The 26,607-nt window shown below is 47.2% G+C and overlaps 1 non-coding gene across 1 annotated transcript; it reads left to right on the forward strand.

Moving 5' to 3' along the window:
• The first annotated feature begins 2,393 nt into the window (after positions 1 to 2,393).
• LOC147663888 (U6 spliceosomal RNA) lies at positions 2,394 to 2,500 on the forward strand. The gene has a single exon (XR_015305205.1). It is a non-coding gene; the product is annotated as a U6 spliceosomal RNA (small nuclear RNA).
• Positions 2,501 to 26,607: the final 24,107 nt, after the last annotated feature.

A 26,607-nucleotide genomic window follows, 5' to 3' on the forward strand; every position in this document is an offset into this window, starting at 1 on the left:
ACAACAGAACCCTCCAAAGCAAAAAGAAACCACCTCCCACCCCCTCCCAACATGGCCGACCAGTCCCACCTGACCTCTATAAGAGGCGGGCCGGCCCAACCAATCAGCCTGTTTTTTTTGTTCTGCACGATCCTCTCCAGAACACGGTTCAGGTAAGATGGGCCGGCGTGAGCTGGCCCTTGGGGTTTAAGGTGGAGGACCTGCTATAGCGGTCTCGAGTGCCTTATGCCTTGAAATCCCCCCCCCTCTTCCTTCCCCCGGTCCTGTGGGGCCGGTTAGGTACTGCTATAGCGTGCCAGTGGTGTACAGGGGGGGGGGGGGCGGCGGGGGATATGGGGTGTTTGGACATCCCCGTGTGTCCCCAGGTCGTTACTGATGGGTCCTGGCCACTCTGTGGGCTTTTGGGTCCAGCGCAGCAGACGCCCATCGTGTGCTTTTCTCCTGGGCTCGAGCTGCTGCCCTGTTACAGTAGTTGTATGCTGAATGACGGTTGGGCTGGCTTATCAGGTCAGTTCCGCCTCGCTCTGCTGTGTTTTATGCAGAGCTCTACCTTCTTTCCACGTGTGGACGGGAAGTGCTGGGTTAGCTCGGTCAGCTACAGAATATGCATTTTTGGCATGCTCTTTTGCGCTGCGTACGCTGGCGACATGGCCGGCGCTGGGCTTTCCCTGCATGGCTCTGTGATGGCACAGGGAGCTCGGAGCGGGGAGTCGGTCGAGCCTGAGACCTGGACTCCACTCAGTGCATTAGACGCTGTAACATTCATCTGAGGTAGGAGACCCGCCTGGGAAGTCATGCGTTCAGCGGTGACTTCCGAAAACGCCTGGTGAACCTGGGAACAATATGGGGCCCCTGGCCAGTCTTACCTCGTGTCGGCGGGGGCTCCACGGTCCGGGTCCGGTGGCTCTCCTCGGGTTTCGCTGGTGCGCGGCGCTGGACGCTGCCGCCTCCCTCCGTGATGATGGGCACCTACGGGCCGCGGCGATTGGCTGTGCGGGTGTTTGCTCCGGCTGCTCCCCGCCCCTCGGGGGCGGGGTTTGCTGGCCTCCAGGTGCGTCCGTAGTGGCGCAACGAGCAGCATGGCGGAACGGCGGCTCGGCCGTGCACCCTGTAACTCTGGGCGTGAGCTTGCTACATGACGGCTGTTTCCGCGTGGTTGGCACAGCAAGCTGGGCACAGCTCGTTCCTCGTGGATCCTCTTCCAAGGAGCTGGGGCTCGGAGGTGAGGTTTGTTCCTCTGGTGGGGACGACCCCCGCGGGCCAGGGTTCGAATCCTGCCGGGGCTGTGGATGTGTCCCGGGGTGGGGTATTGTCCTTCAGTATGTTTTTTTTAAATTGCCCGCGAGGTCAGTGCCGGGTCGCAATTGCGCCTGGCGGGCTCGACTCCGCAGGGTGTCGCTTCATCCCTTGGTGGTACTAGGGTTTGGAGGACTTACTGAATGACTTACTAATGAATAACCGACATGAATTTGGCCGTGTGTTCAGAAATCTCTACTATACTCTGCCAGTAGCGCGTTTTAAGAGGGCCCCGGGTTGGCGTCCTATAGCGTGCTTCACAGGGGTAGTGTTCTTGTTGTGCAATTTACTTCCGATGCTTCTGTCATCGATCTGGCACGAACGTGCAGCCTCCAGCCCCCTCAGACTTGGCTGCTGCATTGCTTTACTGTGGAGCTCGCGCAGCTGTTCGCGCCCCGCGTGCACCGAACAGCGTGGCAGTTATTGGCCACCGCAGCTGTCTGTCAGCAAAGGTTGCCGAAAATTGAACACAGCATGAAATGTTACCCACTTGCAAAGTCAGCCTTCGGCTTTGTAACCTGGTGCGGATGTGTGGGCCCCGGGATACGGTTCACTGGAGACGCCTCAGGTGGCCTGGAACTGCATTTAAAAAGCGAGTCCCCGCCTCGGCGAGCCTTGGGCTCAGTTTTTCTCCGGACCGGTTTCTCGCGGTACCTATCCCTTTTGAGGGAGTCACACCTTGCACTGGCATCCGCTTTCGGTGCCCTTTCGTCAGGTGCCTTCTGGTCTCCTTGGGGAGGCGGGGGATCCCTCTGCGCCATCTGCGGGGTCTCCCTGGTTGACGACACTAGCCCTTCTGACCGGACGCGACGGGGGCCCTGTACCCCTCCTCGCCTCATCGGCCTCTCGCCCAGGGGGTCGGGCCTGGTTGGTCCACGGATCGGCCTGGGCTTGCCGGGTGTAGGGGGCTTTGGGCATGCATGCCGGCGCCTGGAGACCCTTGGGGGGTGTTGTGCACCTTTTTTGGGTCGCTGACGCGACCGTCGTTTTAGCCTGGCCCCTGTGCGGGTGGTCACGCGCCAGGTGGTGGGCTGCAGACCCTGTGGCAGCGGTCTGGCCCGGGATCCCCGCCGGGTCTGGGGCGGCATATATTCCAAGTGCTCGCTTCGGCAGCACGGATACTAACATTGGAACGATACTGAGAAGGTTAGCATGGCCCCTGCGCAGGGGTGACATGCACATTCGTGATGCGTTCCATATGACCGACCTGTTTATCCTCGCCTCGGTGCCTATTCCTGACTTGGTGTCCCACTCGGCGACTCGGGGCACTGGCTTGCTTTTTCGCCAGGAGGGCCCCCACTTCGCTAAGGCTGCCTCCCCGCCACGTTGTGGGTGCCCGAGAATGGTGACCCCACGGGGTGTGCCTGGGGGGTGCCACAGCGACGGTGTCCGGTCTTGCGGTTCTCCGCGGGATCCTCCTCCGCGGAAGGGTAGTGGTGCTCGCTTCGGCGGCACATATTATACTGTTGGAAGGTTGTCACGCACTTTCGGGTGGCGTTCCTTATGCATTCTCCTTCCCTTGTCTCGCCTGTGGAGGACTGGGTTCCGGCCCCGCCTGGTGGAGCTTCTTCGCCGGGTAGGGGCCTGAGTGTTCCCTGGGTGAACGTTTGGTCCTTCTCGGCCTCGTCGTTTGCGTGGGTGAGACGTCTTGTCGGCGGTGTCTCTCCCCCGTCGACTCCCTGCACGTTGGGCGGTGGGCCCTTCGGCCCCCGTCTCGGGCTTGTCCTCCGGCGGGGGGCGTGGGCCTGGTCCCGGTTCTTCCCTCTGGCTCTTTCGGGGGGGTTTGGCCGGGGCGTTTGGGGGTCGTTGGGGTCTCCGGCTGTCTCGCGGATCCTCGTGCTTCGGGGGTTGCGGGCGGTCCTCCTGGCCTGCCGCCTTGGCTCCTGTGCTTCGTTGTCCCCGGGTTTTGGCCGTGCTCACATCGGCCACGCATGTTCTAAAGTTGGGACATTTTCTGTGTTTGGCGTGGCCCCTGCGCAAGGTTGTCTCGCTTATTCGTGAGGCGGTCCGTGAAAGGGTCGGTCGTCCTGGGTGGGTCGGTTTCGCCGGTCCTGTCCCTTCGGGCCACCCTTCCCCCGGGGTCCGGCTCTGTGGCGGCGGCTCGACTGTGTCGGACTCTCCGTCGTTGCCTTGTCTCGCCCTGACCCGGGTGGTGTTTCGGCGCCTGGTGCCTCGGCTCGGTCTGCCTCCAGTGGATCGGTTCTGGGTGGGGGTCTCGGGCCTCCTGCCCGGGTTCTGATCCTCTTTCCGGGTGCTTATTGCCCGGTCTTTCGCATGGCCTTTCGGTCCGATGTCCGCGTTCCCCCGTGCCCTCTGATTTCGCGGGTCCTCGGCTGGATTCGCTTGGGCAGGGCCGGGGTGCTCCTGGGGGCACGACCCGGCTGCGCTTGGACTTGTTTTGGGGTGAGGTGCCTGGCACCCGCGCGTGGTTGCCGCGCATGTCCTGGGGCGGTCCTCCGCCCCGGGTTCCCTCTCCTTTGGCCGAGTTGGCGATTCGAGCCGCCTGGCCGTTCCCGGATCTTCCCGTACGGGGCTTGGGTCCCCCGCTCTCGGCGCCGGTGTTGTGCCGGCTCATGTCGGCTGGCCTGCCTCCTGGTGCAGGCCTGGTTCTGGAGCGGTGGTGACTGCTTGCTCAGGGGTTGTGGCTTTGCTGCTGGGTTTCCCGCGGTTGTTCCAGTGCTCGCTTCGGCGGCACGTATGCATGATTTGGAATGATACAGTGAGGATTGCCACGGCTCCGGCGCAAGGGTTGAATCCTTCCACGGACTCGAGAATTCTCGTGCCGGTGCCTACTCGTCTCACGGGTTCACGCTCTGCACCTCTGGGCTGATGCTTGCACCCCGGGCGGCGGGTTGCCTGCCTCTCACCTTGTGGCCTGCGGCCTACGGCCTTACCACCCTGATGGCGCCTGATCTCATCCGATCTCGGTTGTTCGGCAGGGTCGGGCCTGGTAGGTACCGGGAGGATCTCACAAGGGATTACCAGGTCGGGTTCCCGGGGCACGCTCCTTGTTGCCTTGGGGCGATAGGTGCGCTGAGCACATCGCAATCCGCTTGCATGCTCCCTCTCTCGTTCTGCGTGCTCTTCGGGGCCCGCCCTTTTGGGACCCGACCCTCGGTGGCGGTTCCTCGCCGGTCTGGTGTCCCTGGTGGCGATGGTGTCTGCTGGGCGGATGGGCGCGCGGGGGTCGTTCCTCCGCTCCCCGCCCTTCTTGCGGGTTTTGCCGGACGGGGTTGCTCCTCCGGCATGTCCCCCGTGTCCTTCCCGGGGTCCCTTCCCTGGGGCCTCGGACTCGGGTGGTGTCTTACCGCTTGTTCCGACCAACGTGGTTCCTCCCTTGTCCGGGCTGGTTGTTCGGCGTGCTGTTTTGGCTTCTCTTGGCCGCACGTTTTCCCTTTCCCGGTGGGATGTCCTGTGTTATGCCTTTTGGGCCCGTTTCGTTCGGGCCACTTGCCCTCGTTCCTCCAGGGTTCGCGGGCTTACACAGGCTGGCTTCCTTCCCTACGCTTTGCTGGGTTCGGTGGATCCGGCGGGGGCCCAGGGTCGGTCTGCGAGGTGTGGCTCTGGTCCCTGGGCCCCCTTAGTGGGGGTCTCCTCTGTGGAGTATTGGTCTGACTTCGGCGTGGTCGTCACCCGCCTGGTACGTGGGTCTCTAGCAGTCCCGGGGGGACTTCGCTGGGGCCGTTCTTCGTGCGGGAGCTGCGACTCCTGGTTGGCCTCCCTTTCCTGGAGGTCTTGATTTCAGGTTGCCTGTGGGCCCTGTTTTCTTTTCAGTTGGTTACATCAACCTTGGGTTGGTTTCTCTGCATCACCATGTGGTGTTGTGGTTATGGTGGTCAATGAAGCCTTGTTGGCTTGGGTATTGGCTCACTATGTAAATCATGTGGCGAGGAAGACTTACGAGGAGGTAATGCCCCGGTTACTTACCGGTAATCTTCATTACTCCGAGTATAGTCTTCCTCGCCACATGAGTTCCCTCCCCCCCTCCCTGTCTGGCTATCGGCTTCATTGTTTGCTTGGTAGATCAGGCTGATTGGTTGGGCCGGCCCGCCTCTTATAGAGGTCAGGTGGGACTGGTCGGCCATGTTGGGAGGGGGTGGGAGGTGGTTTCTTTTTGCTTTGGAGGGTTCTGTTGTGGAGCTAAAGCTCACTATGTAAATCATGTGGCGAGGAAGACTATACTCGGAGTAATGAAGATTACCGGTAAGTAACCGGGGCATTAATCTGCTCCTTTGACTTGTTCACCAATTTGAATTTCAGATTTTCTATTGGCCAATTATCTCCTTTTCTTATGAATTTCTTCTTAGGCTCAGTTTCGTTACAGTCAGCTTTCCAAGCCCTTTTTCTGAATTTTCTTATTTCAGACTCTTCATCACTCTTATCCGAATCCGTTTCAGAGATTTCAAATTTATGTCTAGGATCTTCTTTACTCGGCAGCTTCACTCCGTTAGGAAAATCATCTTTGTAGCTGGTACTCAGTAATTCGTCTTCTTCTTCTGGAATTACTTCTAACTTCCCAGTTTCAGAATTCTTGTTCCTGCTTTCAGAGCTTTCAATCTGCTTTTCAATACTCTCCTGATCTTGATTTCTTTCTGTATCTGATTCTTTTTCTTCTGCTTCTTTTTCTAGCAGATCTTCATAATTTTCAGAATCTAGAATCACAATCTTTAGATCTTTTTCATTCAATGGTTGACCTGCATCTGAACCTTCCAGATGTCGACCCTCTTGTCGATCTTCAGAATCTGGATTCTCTTCAGGTTCTTCTTCAGAGTCCGAATCAGTTGTTGTCACTATCCTCATAAGGATTATCAGGAGGTGGTACACGAATGGTATGACTTGCATGCACCCACCTTTTCAAACCTTTGCATTAACTGCATTTGTTGTAACTAGTATCACCTGTCTTGCTTTTTGCCACCTCGGTACTAAACAGTTCCTTCTTCTGTGAACTTTTGTCCTCACCCAGTCACCTGGTAACAGATCATGAGCTTGCTCCTTTTCTTTTGAAATCACACCAGATCCCACCTGATTGAATACAGAAGTTACCACATCAGATAAGTTCTTACAATATTCCATAATTGCACTTTCATTGATACTAAGAACTTTTCCAATTGGTACAATCGCTTGTCTCATTACTCTCCCCATAAGTATGTCATGCGGACTTAAACCTGTCTTTTTGTCTGGTGTTCTTCTCAAAGACATTAAAACAAGTGGAAGTGTATCTGTCCACTTCATTCCTGTAGCTAGGCACATTTTGGCTATTCTGTTTTTTATTGTGCCATTAATTTGCTCAACAACCCCTGATGCTTCTGGTCTGTATGCACAGTGTAGCTTTTGTTTTATATTCAGAGCTTCACAAATCAATTGTAACAACCTGTTTTCAAAGTGTGTGCCACGATCACTTTCAACAGTGACTGGAAATCCATACCTCGGTATGATCTCCCTTAAAAGCAATTTTGCCACAGTACCTGAGTCATTGTGACGAGTTGGGAACGCTTCCACCCATCTTGAAAACAGACAGACAATCACAAGGACATATCTTAGTTTATTGTGGGGTGGCATGTCAATGAAATCCATTTGCAACCTGGTAAAAGGACCACCCTCCCGTCCTATGGTTCCCAGGCTCACAACTGTATTTCTGTTTGGATTGATTTGCTGGCAGATCAAGCATCTCTGGCAAAGAGATTCTGCAATAATCCTAAATGTTGGATTATACCATGTCTGTCTAGAAAGTCTGATCATGGAATCTCTTCCCAAATGTCCTGGACCATGGTACATCCATACCATGTCAGCAATCATGCAATTTGGCATTACAGGTCTGTCATCTTTGTAAACCCAAACCTCATCTTCTTCCCTCTGTCTGCAACCTTCTTTTAGCCATGTGTTTTTCTCCTCATCATCTGCCTCATCTTGTAGATCTTTTACTCCTTGCCATGTTTCAACTACAGATATTAGCATGAGAGAGTTCAAAATATGCTCATTATCTTTTTCCCGATTAATTGAAAAATTGTTTTTCGCACAGTAACGTGCAATCTCATCAGCAAATGAATTACCTTTAGTAATATAGTCTTTGCCTTTTTTATGAGCTGCACATTTTACAACAGTAATTGTCTCTGGTAATTGAATGCCATCAATCAATCTTTTGATCAACTTTGCATTCCTGATCGGTGTTCCCGCAGAAGTTAAATAACCTCTTTGAGACCAAAGCTGGCCATAGTCATGGACTACGCCATATCCATACTGACTATCAGTCACTATGGTAACCTTTTTCCCTTTAGCTCTTTCACATGCACGAATTAAAGCAACTAATTCTGCCACTTGAGCTGAACAAATTCCTTCAAGAGTTGAACCTTCAACAACTTCTGCAACTGTGCAGACTGAATATGCTGCTCTCGGAATGCCCTCATCTGTTCTTAGGCAAGAGCCATCAACAAAGTAAACAAAGTCGGACTCTGGCAAAGGCACATCTTTTATGTCTTTTCTAGGTTTGGTGCAGTAATCTAAAACATCCAAACACTCGTGATCAACATCAACTTCATTTTTGATTTCAGTAATAGCACCATCAGGCAACAATGTGGAAGGGTTTAGATTCACACATCTTGCAATCGAGACATTATCTGATCCCAAAATAACCTTTTCATATTTGGTCAACCTGTTACTCGATAAATGTTGTGTCTTACTTCTGGTAAGGAGAGTTTCAACTGAATGAGGTACATACACTTTTACATGAAACCCCATTATGATTCCTTCACTTTGCTCAAGGCTTACACTTGTTGCAGCCACTGCTTTTAAGCAACCTGGCAATGCTTTTGCAACAGGATCAAGAACAGCTGAAAAGTAAGCTATCAGCTTTCTCAGTTTTCCATGTCTCTGAATCAGAACTGATAATGCACAACCTTCCCTTTCACTGCAGTACAGCTCAAATTCTTTGTCATAGTCTGGCATCCCCAATGCTGGAGCTTCACACAGACTTTTCTTTAGCTGCTCAAAAGCCTCTAACTCCGTTTTTGTCCAAGTAATCGGGTCTTTTACGTCTGCTTTTGTCAGTCTTTGTAGTGGTTTCGCAATTACTGAAAATCCACTAATCCATTGACGACAATAACCTACCATTCCTAGAAACATTCTGACCTGTCTCTGTGTTGTTGGAGGTTGTATTGCTCGAATCATTTTTATTCTCTAAACTGTCACTTGTCTGATTCCCTTTGCAATTCTGTGACCAAGGTATTTTAGTTCTTGCTTGCAAAACTGTAATTTTGCAGGTGACACTTTATGTCCCTCATCTGCCAAGCGATTTAATAGAGTAATGGTGTCTGTAACACAATTTTCTCGTGTCTTTGCAGCCACTAGAAGATCATCAATGTACTGGATCAATGTTGATTTTCCAGGCAAATCTAAATCTTCCAAAGATTTCTTTAACAACTGATTAAAGATAGATGGACTCTCAGTATACCCTTGAGGGATACAACACCATGCTAAGATACGATCTTGGAATCTGAACGCAAAAACTTGTTGGCTCTCTGGATGCAGTGGAACTGTAAAGAAGGCATTACACAGGTCTATGACCGTGTACCATTCTGCATCATGCGGAATCTGATATATAATTACAGCTGGGTTTGGTACAACTGGGCAACATGGAACAACTATTTGATTAAACTTTCTCAGGTCCTGAACTATTCTGTAAGTTCTGTTTGGCTTTTTGATTCCCATAATCGGTGAATTACATGGACTGCCCTCGATTTCTTTTAAAACACCTTGTTTTATGAATTTCCCAATTACAGGAATGACACCTTCAATAGTTTCAGCTTTCATTTCATACTGAGGAATTTTTGGGAAATCTATTCCTTGCTTTACAGTAATTTGCACTGGGTCTACATGTTTCATCAAACCCATTTCATCGCCAGTTAAATCCCAAATTTTTGGATTAACTGCCTCTTTCAACTCTTCAGGTAAATTGTTTTTATCAAAAGCAGGAAACAATTTATTTTCTTCTTCAACCATTAGCATTGTTAATTTATACAGACCATCTTCTTCTAAAGTTTGGAGCTCAATACCATCCAGTGAACAATATATTTTGCAGTTCATCTTGCATAAAATGTCCCTACCTAACAGGTTAACAGGACTGCTGTTACAGACTACAAATCTGTGTTTATCTTTGTAATTTCCAATTTCAATGTTAACTGGTTCTGTTAAATCTGTTTTAATCTGTTGATTTGCTACACCTACTACTTGGATGGACTCACCAAAGAGAGGAGAAGGTTTTCAATTTCCACTGATCAAACAGTAGAACGGGTAGCACCAGTGTCCACAAGAAAAGGGATTTCTACATCATTCACTTTACCATTTACAAATGGACCTGACTGATCTCCCTCAAGAGTGGCTCCAAGCACACACTCTTCTTCCTCTCTCAGGCACCGTCATGAGTAATCCTCTGAGTCACTGCCTTCATTTTCCTTTAACCAAAATTGTTGAGAAACATTTGACACATTCACTCTTTGTGATCTATTTACCTGCTCACCTCAGCAGAATCTGAACCTTTGCGCATTCACACAATTTGGAAGTGGCGGTTGTGGAATTTGGCTCTGCTGATTCACTACCTGTCGCTGTAGCTGTTGCTGCGGACTTATTTCATTTAACTGTCGCTGTAGCTGTTGCTGCTGATTTATCTCATTCTGCATCTGTGGATTTAATGATGAATTTTTAAAATTTCTGGGCGGATTCTTACACTCGCGCTTCCAGTGTCCAATTTCGCCACAATTAAAACATGGGAGCTTCTGCTTAAGCTCTTCAATATTTACATTAAATTTTGGTTTACTAAAGTTCCCCTTAAATTTACCTTGATTCTGCTGAACATTTTTATTTTCTAAGGTTGCTATTTGCTGTTCTGCTACCTTCACTTGTGCCCACATTGCTTTTTCCTTAAGCTTTTTCTGCTTTGCATCTATCTCATCACTGCAGCATTTTGCTTTTCTCAGAATGTCATCAACTGTAAGTGATTGCAAACCGACAATTCCGTTTCTAATCATCTCACCAATTTCAGGTCTCAAGCCATAAACAAACCTGTATATGAAATGGCTCATGTCCTTTTCACTTAGTTTTTCGTAACCACTGTATTGTTTAAATACCAGCAGTAATCTTTCATAATATGAATGTACTGACTCTTTTGGTTCCTGATTTGTTCTATCAATTTTAACCCAATCTACTTCTTTTGGAGGAATCTTGTTTTACAGCCACACAATTACTTTGTCATAGAAATCCATTACATCAGCTGAAGGAGCACCTGTTATTTTATTTCGAGCTGGTTCTTCTTTGGGCCAACCTACAGAAATTTTACATTCTGTCCAAAGATCTGATGGGACAACAATGTCAAAGAATCCATCAAGATCAATCCACAGAACTTTTGAAACTTTGATGAATCTGTCTACCTGACGATACCATTCTACTGGCTTTTCTCTCAGTCGAGGAAAATCATTTGTAAAGAGCAAAATGTACTGCCTTGTCCATGGGACATGAACATAACCTCCGCCAGCTATTTCCCTCATTGGAAACTCATTTGCAACTTCCCCTCTTTCTCTTTTTTCTTCTTCTCTTTTCTTAGTCCATTTCACTCTCCATTTACTTAATCCACCTAATCGTTTTAACAAGCATTTACAATGCAATGGTTTCGCCTTTGGAAAAATTAGAGCTATTGGCATTGTAAATGACAAAATTTGTATAACAGTGTTCTTCAGACAAGTGAAGAGATGTCCTCCGAGTGCGTAGCCAGCGTCACCAGCCCTAGTGCAAGGAGGAAAATTGGCCCTCTGACTGCTGTTTGAATGGAAAGTGTTATACCTCACAGTATATCCCAAGCGAAATCGTGGGCTTTACATTTCCATGTTTCTCCAAATATAGCCATTACACAAACAACTGAAATGCAAGACATTTGCATTAACGACACATGGGTCAAAAGCATCTTTGTACCTGGATCCCTGGCGGGACAGAGGTGTGCAGTGTTACTTCCACCATGGGCAAACAAGGGACGTTCTGCGCACCGTGTCTTGTGCTCTTCAAGGGCTGGGGCTGCCTGGGCCGGCAGCAGCAGTGACACACGGACTCACGACGAGTCCTCCTCCCGACCTCCGCTCCTCCCCAGCAAGCAGCCGGGGCCGTCAGTGACTCACAGTCAGTGGAGTGCGCCCGCAGTGCAACAATGACAGTCTGCCTGTCAGTCAACACCGGCGCAGGCACCACCAGTCCACCACTCATCACCGACACCGCGTCCGCCGCCCCGGGGCCCGCACCGAAAGAGAGGGTGCTCACGTCAGCCCCTCGCATATATGGGAAGCGCGCGGGGGCTGACCAACCCAACTGCTGCCCAGGGCCGTCATTGGTAGCATTTTCGCGCGCTACACAAATGATGACCTGGGAGACCCCCACCACATTGGCTAATTTGGCATTGGCTAATGTATGCCTGCAGGCTTAATGTTGCAAGCAAGCGGTGACCTGGGGGGTGGGGGCGTGCAGGTACAGCGCACATGTATGGAGTGAGTGTGTGTGCACCGTGCGGGTCCGTGCAGTCCTTCCAGCAAATGAATTATAGTGACACCAGTGTGGTATTGGGTTCTCCAGGCCTACATATTACCGCAAAACCCGCTACACCATGAAATAGATGTTGGCACGGAAACTGGAAAATGCAAAAGACAAGTTTATTAAGACCCCATGGGGTGGTGGTACATTCCTACAGCACCCTTCGGCAATGCAAGAAGTATCACCCCGAACATCGGTGCAAGGCCTCTTTTATACAGTTTTACAGTAATAAAAAGTGTAGGCGGAACACATTTACAAAGTTTAGGGACATATATGGTCATTTTTGGAACACAGCCAACTCATGGGAGGGGTTACAACACCACTGGTCAGTTTGAAGAACATTCCTAAGTGATGACTGTCCACTAGTACAGAGGGTTTAACTACGCATGTGTGAGTTTGACCAATACTAAAAATAGCCTGTTGCTGGGCAAATTCGAGTGGTCAGTGGTACAGAGAAAGGAAAAAGGGTATGCTGACCACGAGGCGACGCATTCATATGAAATGGCCGCCAATGTGCTCAAAATGGCGTCCGAACACCATAGTCAAGTTAAGGGGAAATCCGTGTAGCAAAGCTTAACGCTAACCCGATCACCGTCAAATTACGACAGACGACCCTTTTAGCATTTAGCTGAAGCTACCTCATAGTGGACATAATCAGGGTATTCATCATCGATATCAATGGACATAATATTTGCTATTTCTCTACGAAACATTTGTTCGTTCTTGACAATAGCTCGTTTGGACGGGATACAAGCAGAAAGGCACATGGTACATAACATAGGGCCACATTAAATACAGAGACATAGGAAGAACAATATTCCAATTATTACACATAGGATGGTCAGCAACTTCCAACCCCAAGTACTAAGTAACGTCCAAAACCACCCCGAAAGTGTCCAAGTACCATTATCAGGATGTATCTCAGCAGCTATCTTGTGTAACTCAGATATTGCGTCATATACAGAAATTGAATTATCTGGCACGTATACACAGCAACTACTTCCGATAATGCGACATGCACCCCCACGATCAGCTAATACCACATCTAGAACCATTCGGTTCTGGAGCGTTACAATTCTGGTAATTTGAAGTTCCTCAGTCAAGTTTCCTAAAGCAAAAACTGTCTCATTAGCAACAGCTTCTACAACACGTGTCAGTCGTCTTATTTTTCGGCTATTCAAGGCAGCCCCAACAAATGAAAAGAGACCTAAATTAAAATCAACATACTGTTGCAGAGAAGTGTCAGTCTGATCTATTTCATCGAGAGCTAATGCTCTCTTCACTCTATTCAGTATAAAATCATGGTACAGGATGAAGTCATTATGGTACATAGGTGGGGCAATAAACACAGGGGGTAATACAAAGGATATATAGCATGTTCCTAACCATCCTATAGGGAGACGGTGATAACCTTTATTTCCACAAATAAAGTAGGTGTTTCGTGAAGCCACAAAGGTGATACCATTTGGAGTGTCAAAGGTGAGAGTGGTGTTACATTCAGTTCTTCCTACTGGGATTGTACCTTTATTTCGGACACACAAATCGGCTTTCGTATCAATGACGGTAATTACATGCAGACTAGACATGTTTACATTTCGTTGGTTACTATAAATTCGTGGCGAGGAGACATTATCAGGTCAATATTCTTCCCATTCAAACTTAGTTCCTTCAGCTTGTGGATAACCATCTCGATCATTAAAGCAGACCTTGTTGAGTCGGAAAAGCAGTCCACCTTTTGTAGGCCATCGCAAAGTAAATAAAAGAGTATACCAAGCATTGCAAGAACCATTGTGAGAGAATGGGAGTGGGATAAGCGGAGTGCCTCCTTTCTTTTGATGCCCAGGCAACATCCCACATACCCAACAGTTCAAAGTGTTCGTCATATTATGGGTGTGATGCAGAATCTGAATGAAACTATTATTCAAATAAGTCTGTCTGTGTCGTTCTTCATGATAAGGCAGAGTAAAATGAAAATGTTCAGATGGAATTGGGGTAGTTGGCAATAAATGTTCTCTTGCCGGCACCAGTAGTTCTACCACCCAAGCTATAACTATCACCACAATTGTCATAACAAAGAGTACTGCACCAAGAATTCTCTTATTTCGCACTGTAGTAGATGCCATTGTTCAAAGTTCAAAATGTCTCAAAAAAGAAAACAACTAAAAAAATAAAAATATGAGTGCTGAGCTCCGAGGTAGCCGTTGGTTTCTTCTCCGAGATTCAAGACGGGTGTCGCTACACTTGGCAGAACTGATCCCCCCCCCCTTGATATTCCCGGCTTCCGTTTCACAAACCTGGAGCGGTAACTCAACCAGTCTCGCACAAAACAACTGCTTTTCTTGGTCGTAGATTGTAGCTCTCTCTTCCAGAGACGGTGTGGTCCGGGAAGGCTCCCTTCGATTCAGTAAACGTAACAGCTGGGCTCTTCTCCTCGTCCAAGATGTCTCGATAATCAGACAACACAGTTGGGTTCACCAGATCCGGAGAGACTCGGCGACAATGAGTGCAATGCACCCAGCGCTTCTTGTTCGTGACTTGCACAGCCGTGCGAGTCGCTAGTAGTACTTGCTCGGGTCCACACCACCTCGGCTCCAAGCTGCTTGTTCTCTCAAAGGATCTGACCATCACGAAGTCGCCAGGACGAAGATTGTGAGCCTCTCCAATGGAATTGTCGGGGAGCGCTTCTCGAACCTGTTGATGAATAGAAAGTAAATAATTTGTTAATTGTGCCAAATAATCGTTCATCATTATACAAGGCACATCATGTAACAATCGAGGCTTAGGAACTCCCCATATATTCATAGGCGTCCAAACACCCCTTCATAAGGTGTGAGGCCAGTTCGGGAATGGGGCACTGATCTCATAGATAGCAATGCCAGAGGCAAAGCATCCGGCCATTTCAAAGACGTGGATGCCACAATCTTTGCTAGCTTCAATTTTAAAGTAGCATTGTACCTTTCCACAAGACCTGCTGACTGTGGATGGAATACAGTATGGAACTTTTGCTGAATTTCCAATCCCTTCATAACATATTCCACAATTTTCCCAACAAAATGAGGACCATTATCGCTCCACAAAAATGTACAAACACCATAGCGTGGGAAGTACTCCTTGAGCAAAACCGTAGCTGTTGTCAGCGCTGTATTATCCTTCGTGGGGAAGGCCTCAATCCATTTACTGAAAGCACACACCACCACTAAGACATACTTAAGGTTATTGCAACGCTCAAGCTGGATAAAATCCATTTGTAGCACTTCGAATGGTGCAGTAGGTGGAACAAACCCTCCTCTCGGAGTATGCGTCCCTTTGGCAGGATTGTGCTGCAAGCATATCAGACAGGCCTGCACTACTCTTTTGGCCGTATTGGCAATCTCAGGATGCTCCCAAACTCGCGTAAGTAATCTAGTAATTGCGAGAGCTCCAACATGTGCCAATCCATGTGTCATTTGGACCATTGCTTGCAAGTAAGCTGCAGGCAATTTCCATCTTTCCATATCTTTGCTTCTCCAGCAACCCTCATCATCCAACACTCCCTCCGCTGCCCAGGTTGCGAGTTCTGCTTCAGACGCTGATTTCTGAATATCTAGTATCTCCTCTCGAGCATCGTGCCATCGCTCAGCCTGCGATTTCACTACATAAATTGGCGAGGCATTTCGTAACATAGCAGTTTCCCTCGCTATGCTATCTGCAAAAGCATTTCCTTGTCCTACTTTGTCCGTCACTTTCTTATGTGCACTGCATTTGATTATCGCCACTTTCTTTGGACAAAGTAACGCATTCAAGAGATCACGCACTAGTTCTCCGTGCATTATGTGCACTCCATGTGAAGTCAAAAACCCTCGCTCCCTCCAGAGTAGGCCAAAATCATGCGCTACTCCAAAGGCATACCGGCTATCAGTGTAGATATTCACACACAAACCAGCACTCAATTCACATGCTCTTGTTAAGGCTATCAGTTCCTCTGCTTGGGCCGATTTCTGTGGTATTCGTGCTGCTTCTACCACGGTCTTAAGTGACGTGATCGCATATGCTGCGGAAGTTGTACCATCTGGCAGCCTCAAACACGATCCATCAACCCACAGTTCCCCATCCACATCTGGAAGTGGCGTATCCTGTAAATCGACACGACCCTTTGTTTGTTCTTCAGTCAGGGAAACACAATCATGGTGTTCTTCCTCCTGGCCCTCAGCAACTGGATACGGTAATAAAGTAGCAGGGTTCAGGGTAGCACATCTCTTTAGTGTGATGTGTGGCGCCAACAGTGTGAGCTCATATCCTGTTAAACGTGCACTCGTGAGGTACTGGGTTTTCGTTTGGTTTAGCAGAGCGTCTACTGCATGGGGAACTAACACCAACAATTTGTGCGACAAAACTATTCCCTCACTCTGTCGTATGGCCACTGCTGTTGCTGCAACTGCTCGAAAACACCCAGGTAATCCTCGTGCTACGGGGTCAAGTATTGCCAAAAAATACGCGCAAGGTCTCTGTTTATCCCCGTGTGTCTGCACTAGGACTGGCAATGCACACCCATCCTTCTCGTGTACATACAATGTGAAAATCTTCGTGTAATCTGGTGTACCTAACACTGGTGCAGAACAAAGGGCGTGTCTCAATTGTTCAAAAGCATTCTGGCATTCATCTGTCCTTTCAAGGGGCATTGGTGTAGTTTTGGACAATAACGCTAACAGAGGTTTTATAATGTGTGAAAACCCCATTATCCACTGCCTACAAAAAGACGTTAAGCCTATAAAAGCGCGCACATCTCTCTGAGTACGGGGGACTGGTGTATCTAAAATCGCTTGGATTCGATCAGATGTCAATGCACGTCCCTCCTTAGACAAAAGATGACCGAGGTAGGTCACCTTTGGTCTACAATATTGGAGCTTTTTCCTAGAAACCTTGTGATTGTTCTGAGCAAGAAAGGAAAGCAAAGCAAGACTACTCTCCTCACATTGTTCATGCGTGTCTGCTGCAAGTAGAATATCGTCAACATACTGAATGAGAGCCAGTCCAGACTGCAAATCAAAAGAATCAAGCTGTCGTTTTAAAGCCTGGCTGTAAATGCTAGGACTTTCCGTATAGCCCTGAGGAACTCGACAAAATCTATACGATTTATTATTTAATGTAAAGCCAAATAGATATCTGCTATCAGGATGGATGGGAATGGAAAAGAAGGCATTTTTCAGGTCAATCACGGTAAACGTGGTGGCAGCGGGCAGAATCAAAGTAAGTAAGGTGGTAATATCGGACACCACCGGGTACTGGGGCACTACAATCTTATTAATTTCCCTCAAATCAATAATAAATCAATAGATTTTGTCATCAGTATCTTTCTTTAAGATCGGAAGAATAGGGCTGTTATATATACATTATAGGGAACTTCTTCCACAACGCCTGCAATAATCAAGTCGTGTACAATGTGAGTTAAGGCAACTTCACCTTCCCTGGAGATTTTGTACTGTGGCACACGTGGCAGAGACACGCCCTCCTTAACAGTTATTCGAATAGGGGGAATAAGCATCTGTCCCACATCCGTGTCCGAAGTAGCCCATACCGTTTGTGGGAGAGAGGCCAGGGCTTCAATTTCTTGCATAGTGCACAATCTCTCTACATCTGGGTAATTGTCATTCAAAATAACCCGCACTCCTTCAGGAGCGCAGCGTATTGTTGCTCGAAAGTATTTGAGCAAATCTATTCCCATAATATTGTCTGGAGTATTCGGTGACAATAAAAACGGGCACGGACCAAAGAATCTGTCAATGTAAAATGTAAGGGGTTGTGACAATGGGCTATGAGAGGGTATTCCATCGAACCCTATGGATGTAATCGTTTCGCCAGACAGGGGAGCCCTTGGAACCAAGTTTTTAGACAGAGCGCTAAGAGTAGCTCCTGTATCAACCAGGAACTGATCAGTAGAACCCAAAACGCCCGCTAATACGTATGGACCTCTTTGATCTACTGGTACTTCAACCGATTCCACACCCCATCCTATGCAATCCTATGCATGTACATAGTCCTGAGATTCCACATTCTCACCCTCCGATATCTGGTACTGATTTCGTCGATCAAAAGTATTATTATCAGCCTGACCACGACCCCTCGCTTCAAACCTGCCACAATCACTTGCTCTACCCCTCGCTCCTGAATAACTATTCTGTGTCCTTCCACCTCCTCGACCACGCTGATTACGTTGTTCACGAAGCACTGGACAATCTGAGGCCCAATGTCCAAACTCTTTACAGTATGCACACTGATCCTCAGCAATGTCGGTACGACCAGAAGACGTACTGTACGATCCACGCCTACCTCTATCATTCCCTCTCGGCTGTGTAGTGAAAACCTGAGCCAACATCACTTTCGTCTTCAATTCCTTCGCTTTCTTATCAGTACTTTCCTTAGCCTCTAATTCCTGTCGCTCATAATACTGAGCCATAGTCAATAAGGAAGCAGGGGTCGCCGTAGTCCAGGAACTTTCACTAGTCTTTAAACGTTTTGCGATCTCTGGTAGGAGATTCGCTACATACTTGTCAACGAACAAATACCTACCCGTATCATCTGTTAGTAACTGTCCACTGTAATCATGAAATGCTTCTTCAAAACGTGAGAAGAAGTCAGACACCGACTCATCCGCCTTCTGCTTACAAGAGGCTAGCATGGTCCAATCAATCTTTTTAGGGGGAACGAGCGTTTTCAATTTATTCAAAATAGCCGTTGGGAGATCTAGAATTAATTGACATGGCTTACATGCAGGCTCCCTGTCTAAATCAGCTTTGGATAAAGTTTTCCAATCCGCCCTCAGAACCGCTCCATCATCGAACTTTCGAATTGCTCTCCACATATCAGGGGGCAATATTAACCCAAAGAAAACGTCAATATCAACTAACGTCATAACGCACGAAGAAATAGCCCCTTCCACTCCTTCATAGAAAGCTGCCAGATTCTTACGGGGGTCAGGCAAAGCATTTTTCAGTGCCATAACATCTGCTCTATTCCAAGGTGTATAAACCCAATTATATACAAAATAACCCTTTGCATCCCCGGACAATTTGTCGTCACTTGTACCTTGCCCTTTAGGAGGGACATACAAAGGTGCAGCTTCACGCATAGGCATAACATGAACCGTAGAACTCTTATCTGTTCCAAAGATAGAACACTCTTTGGATATCTCCGTCGATCCCGGCGCAGGCGCCTCTGATGCTTTCCTCGCTTCCCGTAATCTTGACGCCTCATCCCGTAGCTGGACCAACCGTTGGAAAAACCCATCCGCATCTGCAATAACAAAAAGACCTTTACGCATATTCTCACGACTAACTGATATATCCTTAGGCTCTAGATCAGTTGAATTTTTCCTAAATCGTTCTACAACTTCGTCTCCAAACTGACTCAAGAAATACAACTGTTCTCGCTCAGACCACTTACTCATCTCATCATTAATCTCTGACATAGTTATTTTATTCAAATTAAGTTTACGGGTGAAGCTGCGCAATTACGCAGCTTCACTAGCACTTAGCCTAACACGACTACTCCCTTGACCATCTCCGTCCGAATCCTCATCTGGGGCCGTAGGCAGAACATACGGAGGCGGGCACCGATCTAATAATGAAAAATCATCAATTTCATTAGTAAGGACAGGATAAAGAGGACGTCGAATAGGGAATTGACCATTCGTTTGCAAATTACGTTCCCGTGCCTCCCTCTCTTTCTTCTCCTGCAACTCTTTTTCCTCCAGCTGTAAAGCCTTATCCCGAGCAGCCTTCCGCTGCTCTTTGTCCGCCAAGGCTATTTCACGCTTCATTCGTTCACGCACCACTTTCTCCCACATACGTACACAATCAAACATATCTTGTCTAGACCTACGCTGAAACAAACATTGCTCCACATACTGAACCTTTCGTAAATCAAACGACCCATGTAGTGGCCATTGCAATTCAGGATCAGCTTTCGTGTATTTGTGCCACAATGTACTATATAAAATAGGGGGAATGCCGAATTTTACATACATTTCGCTATTAGGGGTCCCCTCTGGGGGAGCCGGCTGAGATTCATTTAATCGATAATTGGTACCTTTTCCAAGACAACACATTCCTCGGGGTGTGCTTAAAACAGGCATGTCAAAAATATCACAGAAACGCGATATCACAAAATGGCACTTAATATACTTCACAAAAGGGGTGCAGTTCAAACAAAGACAAATTTAGAGCAATATCTCTACATGCCCGCCTATGTGAAGTGCACTGCACATATAATTCAAATCATAGAACCAAATGTTAGCTAACTCAAAACATATTCAAAGAGCCACAGTAAGCGCCCGTAGACTATCTTACCAATCACAAGCTTACCAAATTCTCAGATATCCAGGTTCCAACTGCCAAGTTCTTTAACCGAATCAGCCAAACCGGCACTGTACGACAACTCGAACGAGCAGGATCTCAGTCGAGGACCGGCGCCACCTGGAAGGTCAGATCAGAAGGAAAGGAAGAAAACACTGTGGGTGCCAAGACTCGGGTCACTCAGTGGCAGCGTACACGTCCATGGCGAGTTTCCAATCCTTCGTCACGACCTCTCCTTCGGGCATCCGAGTCGCTGATCAGTCCCTTCGTGGTCGCCAATTTGTGGTATTGGGTTCTCCTTGCCTACATATTACCGCAAAACCCGCTACACCATGAAATAGATGTTGGCACGGAAACTGGAAAATGCAAAAGACAAGTTTATTAAGACCCCATGGGGTGGTGGTACATTCCTACAGCACCCTTCGTCAATGCAAGAAGTATCACCCCGAACATCGGTGCGAGGCCTCTTTTATACAGTTTTACAGTAATAAAAAGTGTAGGCGGAACACATTTACAAAGTTTAGGGACATATATGGTCATTTTTGGAACACAGCCAACTCATGGGAGGGGTTACAACACCACTGGTCAGTTTGAAGAACATTCCTAAGTGATGACTGTCCACTAGTACAGAGGGTTTAACTACGCATGTGTGAGTTTGACCAATACTAAAAATAGCCTGTTGCTGGGCAAATTCGAGTGGTCAGTGGTACAGAGAAAGGAAAAAGGGTATGCTGACCACGAGGCGACGCATTCATATGAAATGGCCGCCAATGTGCTCAAAATGGCGTCCGAACACCATAGTCAAGTTAAGGGGAAATCCGTGTAGCAAAGCTTAACGCTAACCCGATCACCGTCAAATTACGACAGACGACCCTTTTAGCGTTTAGCTGAAGCTACCTCATAGTGGACATAATCAGGGTATTCATCATCGATATCAATGGACATAATATTTGCTATTTCTCTACGAAACATTTGTTCGTTCTTGACAATAGCTCGTTTGGACGGGATACAAGCAGAAAGGCACATGGAACATAACATAGGGCCACATTGAATACAGAGACATAGGAAGAACAATATTCCAATTATTACACATAGGATGGTCAGCAACTTCCAACCCCAAGTACTAAGTAACGTCCAAAACCACCCCGAAAGTGTCCAAGTACCATTATCAGGATGTATCTCAGCAGCTATCTTGTGTAACTTAGATATTGCATCATATACAGAAGGTGAATTATCTGGCACGTATACACAGCAACTACTTCCGATAATGCGACATGCACCCCCACGATCAGCTAATACCACATCTAGAACGATTCGGTTCTGGAGCGTTACAATTCTGGTAATTTGAAGTTCCTCAGTCAAGTTTCCTAAAGCAAAAACTGTCTCATTAGCAACAGCTTCTACAACACGTGTCAGTCGTCTTATTTTTCGGCTATTCAAGGCAGCCCCAACAAATTAAAAGAGACCTAAATTAAAATCAACATACTGTTGCAGAGAAGTGTCAGTCTGATCTATTTCATCGAGAACTAATGCTCTCTTCACTCTATTCAGTATAAAATCATGGTACAGGATGAAGTCATTATGGTACATAGGTGGGGCAATAAACACAGGGAGTAATATAAAGGATATATAGCATGTTCCTAACCATCCTATAGTGAGACGGTGATAACCTTTATTTCCACAAATAAAGTAGGTGTTTCGTGAAGCCACAAAGGTGATACCATTTGGAGTGTCAAAGGTGAGAGTGGTGTTACATTCAGTTCTTCCTACTGGGATTGTACCTTTATTTCGGACACACAAATCGGCTTTCGTATCAATGACGGTAATTACATGCAGACTAGACATGTTTACATTTCGTTGGTTACTATAAATTCGTGGCGAGGAGACATTATCAGGTCGATATTCTTCCCATTCAAACTTAGTTCCTTCAGCTTGTGGATAACCATCTCGATCATTAAAGCAGACCTTGTTGAGTCGGAAAAGCAGTCCACCTTTTGTAGGCCATCGCAAAGTAAATAAAAGAGTATACCAAGCATTGCAAGAACCATTGTGAGAGAATGGGAGTGGGATAAGCGGAGTGCCTCCTTTCTTTTGATGCCCAGGCAACATCCCACATACCCAACAGTTCAAAGTGTTCGTCATATTATGGGTGTGATGCAGAATCTGAATGAAACTATTATTCAAATAAGTCTGTCTGTGTCGTTCTTCATGATAAGGCAGAGTAAAATGAAAATGTTCAGATGGAATTGGGGTAGTTGGCAATAAATGTTCTCTTGCCGGCACCAGTAGTTCTACCACCCAAGCTATAACTGCTATCACCACAATTGTCATAACAAAGAGTACTGCACCAAGAATTCTCTTATTTCGCATTGTAGTAGATGCCATAGTTCAAAGTTCAAAATGTCTCAAAAAAGAAAACAACAAAAAAAATAAAAATATGAGTGCTGAGCTCCGAGGTAGCCGTTGTTTTTTTTCTCCGAGATTCAAGACGGGTGTCGCTACACTTGGCAGAACTGATCCCCCCCCCTTGATATTCCCGGCTTCTGTTTCACAAACCTGTAGCGGTAACTCAACCAGTCTCGCACAAAACAACTGCTTTTCTTGGTCGTAGATTGTAGCTATCTCTTCCAGAGACGGTGTGGCCTGGGAAGGCTCCCTTCGATTTAGTAAATGTAACAGCTGGGCTCTTCTCCTCGTCCAAGATGTCTCGATAATCAGACAACACAGTTGGGTTCACCAGATCCGGAGAGACTCGGCGACAATAAGTGCAATGCACCCAGCTCTTCTTGTTCGTGACTCGCACAGCCGTGCGAGTCGCTAGTAGTACTTGCTCGGGTCCACACCACCTCGGCTCCAAGCTGCTTGTTCTCTCAAAAGATCTGACCATCACGAAGTCGCCAGGACGAAGATTGTGAGCCTCTCCAATGGAATTGTCGGGGAGCGCTTCTCGAACCTGTTGATGAATAGAAAGTAAATCATTTGTTAATCGTGACAAATAATCGTTCATCATTATACAAGGCACATCATGTAACAATCGAGGCTTAGGAACTCCCCATATATTCATAGGCGTCCAAACACCCCTTCGTAAGGTGTGAGGCCAGTTCGGGAATGGGGCACTGATCTAATAGATAGCAATGCCAGAGGCAAAGCATCCGGCCATTTCAAAGACATGGATGCCACAATCTTTGCTAGCTTCAATTTTAAAGTAGCGTTGTACCTTTCCACAAGACCTGCTGACTGTGGATGGAATACAGTATGGAACTTTTGCTGAGTTCCCAATCCCTTCATAACATATTCCACAATTTTCCCAACAAAATGAGGACCATTATCGCTCCACAAAAATTTACAAACACCATAGCGTGGGAAGTACTCCTTGAGCAAAACCTTAGCTGTTGTCAGCGCTGTATTATCCTTCGTGGGGAAGGCCTCAATCCATTTACTGAAAGCACACACCACCACTAAGTCATACTTAAGGTTATTGCAACGCTCAAGCTGGATAAAATCCATTTGTAGCACTTCGAATGGTGCAGTAGGTAGAACAAACCCTCCTCTCGGAGTATGCGTCCCTTTGGCAGGATTGTGCTGCAAGCATATCAGACAGGTCTGCACTACTCTTTTGGCCGTATTGGCAATCTCAGGATGCTCCCAAACTCGCGTAAGCAATCTAGTAATTGCGAGAGCTCCAACATGTGCCAATCCATGTGTCATTTGGACCATTGCTTGCAAGTAAGCTGCAGGCAATTTCCATCTTTCCATATCTTTGCTTCTCCAGCAACCCTCATCATCCAACACTCCCTCCGCTGCCCAGGTTGCGAGTTCTGCTTCAGACGCTGATTTCTGAATATCTAGTATCTCCTCTCGAGCATTGTGCCATCGCTCAGCCTGCGATTTCACTACATACATTGGCGAGGCATTTCGTAACATAGCAGTTTCCCTCGCTATGCTATCTGCAAAAGCATTTCCTTGTCCTACTTTGTCCGTCACTTTCTTATGTGCACTGCATTTGATTATCGCCACTTTCTTTGGACAAAGTAACGCATTCAAGAGATCACGCACTAGTTCTCCGTGCATTATGTGCACTCCATGTGAAGTCAAAAACCCTCGCTCCCTCCAGAGTAGGCCAAAATCATGCGCTACTCCAAAGGCATACCGGCTATCAGTGTAGATGTTCACACACAAGCCAGCACTCAATTCACATGCTCTTGTTAAGGCTATCAGTTCCTCTGCTTGGGCCGATTTCTGTGGTATTCGTGCTGCTTCTATCACTGTCTTAAGTGACGTGATCGCATATGCTGCGGAAGTTGTACCATCTGGCAGCCTCAAACACGATCCATCAACCCACAGTTCCCCATCCACATCTGGAAGTGGCGTATCCTGTAAATCGACACGACCCTTTGTTTGTTCTTCAGTCAGGAAAACACAATCATGGTGTTCTTCCTCCTGGCCCTCAGCAACTGGATATGGTAATAAAGTAGCAGGGTTCAGGGTAGCACATCTCTTTAGTGTGATGTGTGGCGCCAACAGTGTGAGCTCATATCCTGTTAAACGTGCACTCGTGAGGTACTGGGTTTTTGTTTGGTTTAGCAGAGCGTCTACTGCATGGGGAACTAACACCAACAATTTGTGCGACAAAACTATTCCCTCACTCTGTCGTATGGCCACTGCTGTTGCTGCAACTGCTCGAAAACACCCAGGTAATCCTCGTGCTACAGGGTCAAGTATTGCCAAAAAATACGCGCAAGGTCTCTGTTTATCCCCGTGTGTCTGCACTAGGACTGACAATGCACACCCATCCTTCTCGTGTACATACAATGTGAAAATCTTCGTGTAATCTGGTGTACCTAACACTGGTGCAGAACAAAGGGCTTGTCTCAATTGTTCAAAAGCATTCTGACATTCATCTGTCCATTCAAGGGGCATTGGTGTAGTTTTGGACAATAACCCTAACAGAGGTTTTATAATGTGTGAAAACCCCATTATCCACTGCCTACAAAAAGACGTTAAGCCTATAAAAGCGCGCACATCTCTCTGAGTACGGGGGACTGGTGTATCTAAAACCGCTTGGATTCGATCAGATGTCAATGCACGTCCCTCCTTAGACAAAAGATGACCGAGGTAGGTCACCTTTGGTCTACCATATTCGAGCTTTTTCCTAGAAACCTTGTGATTGTTCTGAGCAAGAAAGGAAAGCAAAGCAAGACTACTCTCCTCACATTGTTCATGCGTGTCTGCTGCAAGTAGAATATCGTCAACATACTGAATGAGAGCCACTCCAGACTGCAAATCAAAAGAATCAAGCTGTCGTTTTAAAGCCTGGCTGTAAATGCTAGGACTTTCCGTATAGCCCTGAGGAACTCGACAAAATCTATACGATTTATTATTTAATGTAAAGCCAAATAGATATCTGCTATCAGGATGGATGGGAATGGAAAAGAAGGCATTTTTCAGGTCAATCACGGTAAACGTGGTGGCAGTGGGCGGAATCAAAGTAAGTAAGGTGGTAATATCGGACACCACCGGGTACTGGGGCACTACAATCTTATTAATTTCCCTCAAATCAATAATAAATCGATAGATTTTGTCATCAGTATCTTTCTTTAAGATCGGAAGAATAGGGCTGTTACAGACATTATAGGGAACTTCTTCCACAACGCCTGCAATAATCAAGTCGTGTACAATGTGAGTTAAGGCAACTTCACCTTCCCTGGAGATTTTGTACTGTGGCACACGTGGCAGAGACACGCCCTCCTTAACAGTTATTCGAATAGGGGGAATAAGCATCTGTCCCACATCCGTGTCCGAAGTAGCCCATACCGTTTGCGTGAGAGAGGCTAGCGCTTCCTTCAATTTCTTGCATAGTGCACAATCTCTCTACATCTGGGTAATTGTCATTCAAAATAAACCGCACTCCTTCAGGAGCGCAGCGTATTGTTGCTCGAAAGTATTTGAGCAAATCTATTCCCTTAATATTGTCTGGAGTATTCGGTGACAATAAAAACGGGCACGGACCAAAGAATCTGTCAATGTAAAATGTAAGGGGTTGTGACAATGGGCTAAGAGAGGGTATTCCATCGAACCCTATGGATGTAATCGTTTCGCCAGACAGGGGAGCCCTTGGAACCAAGTTTTTAGACAGAGCGCTAAGAGTAGCTCCTGTATCAACCAGGAACTGATCAGTAGAACCCAAAACGCCCGCTAATACGTATGGACCTCTTTGATCTACTGGTACTTCAACCGATTCCACACCCCATCCTATGCAATCCTATGCATGTACATAGTCCTGAGATTCCACATTCTCACCCTCCGATATCTGGTACTGATTTCGTCGATCAAAATTATTATTATCAGCCTGACCACGACCCCTCGCTTCAAACCTGCCACAATCACTTGCTCCACCCCTCGCTCCTGAATAACTATT

Source organism: Lissotriton vulgaris, unplaced genomic scaffold (genome assembly GCF_964263255.1).
Source record: "Lissotriton vulgaris unplaced genomic scaffold, aLisVul1.2 SCAFFOLD_5749, whole genome shotgun sequence".
Classification (NCBI taxonomy): domain Eukaryota; kingdom Metazoa; phylum Chordata; class Amphibia; order Caudata; family Salamandridae; genus Lissotriton; species Lissotriton vulgaris.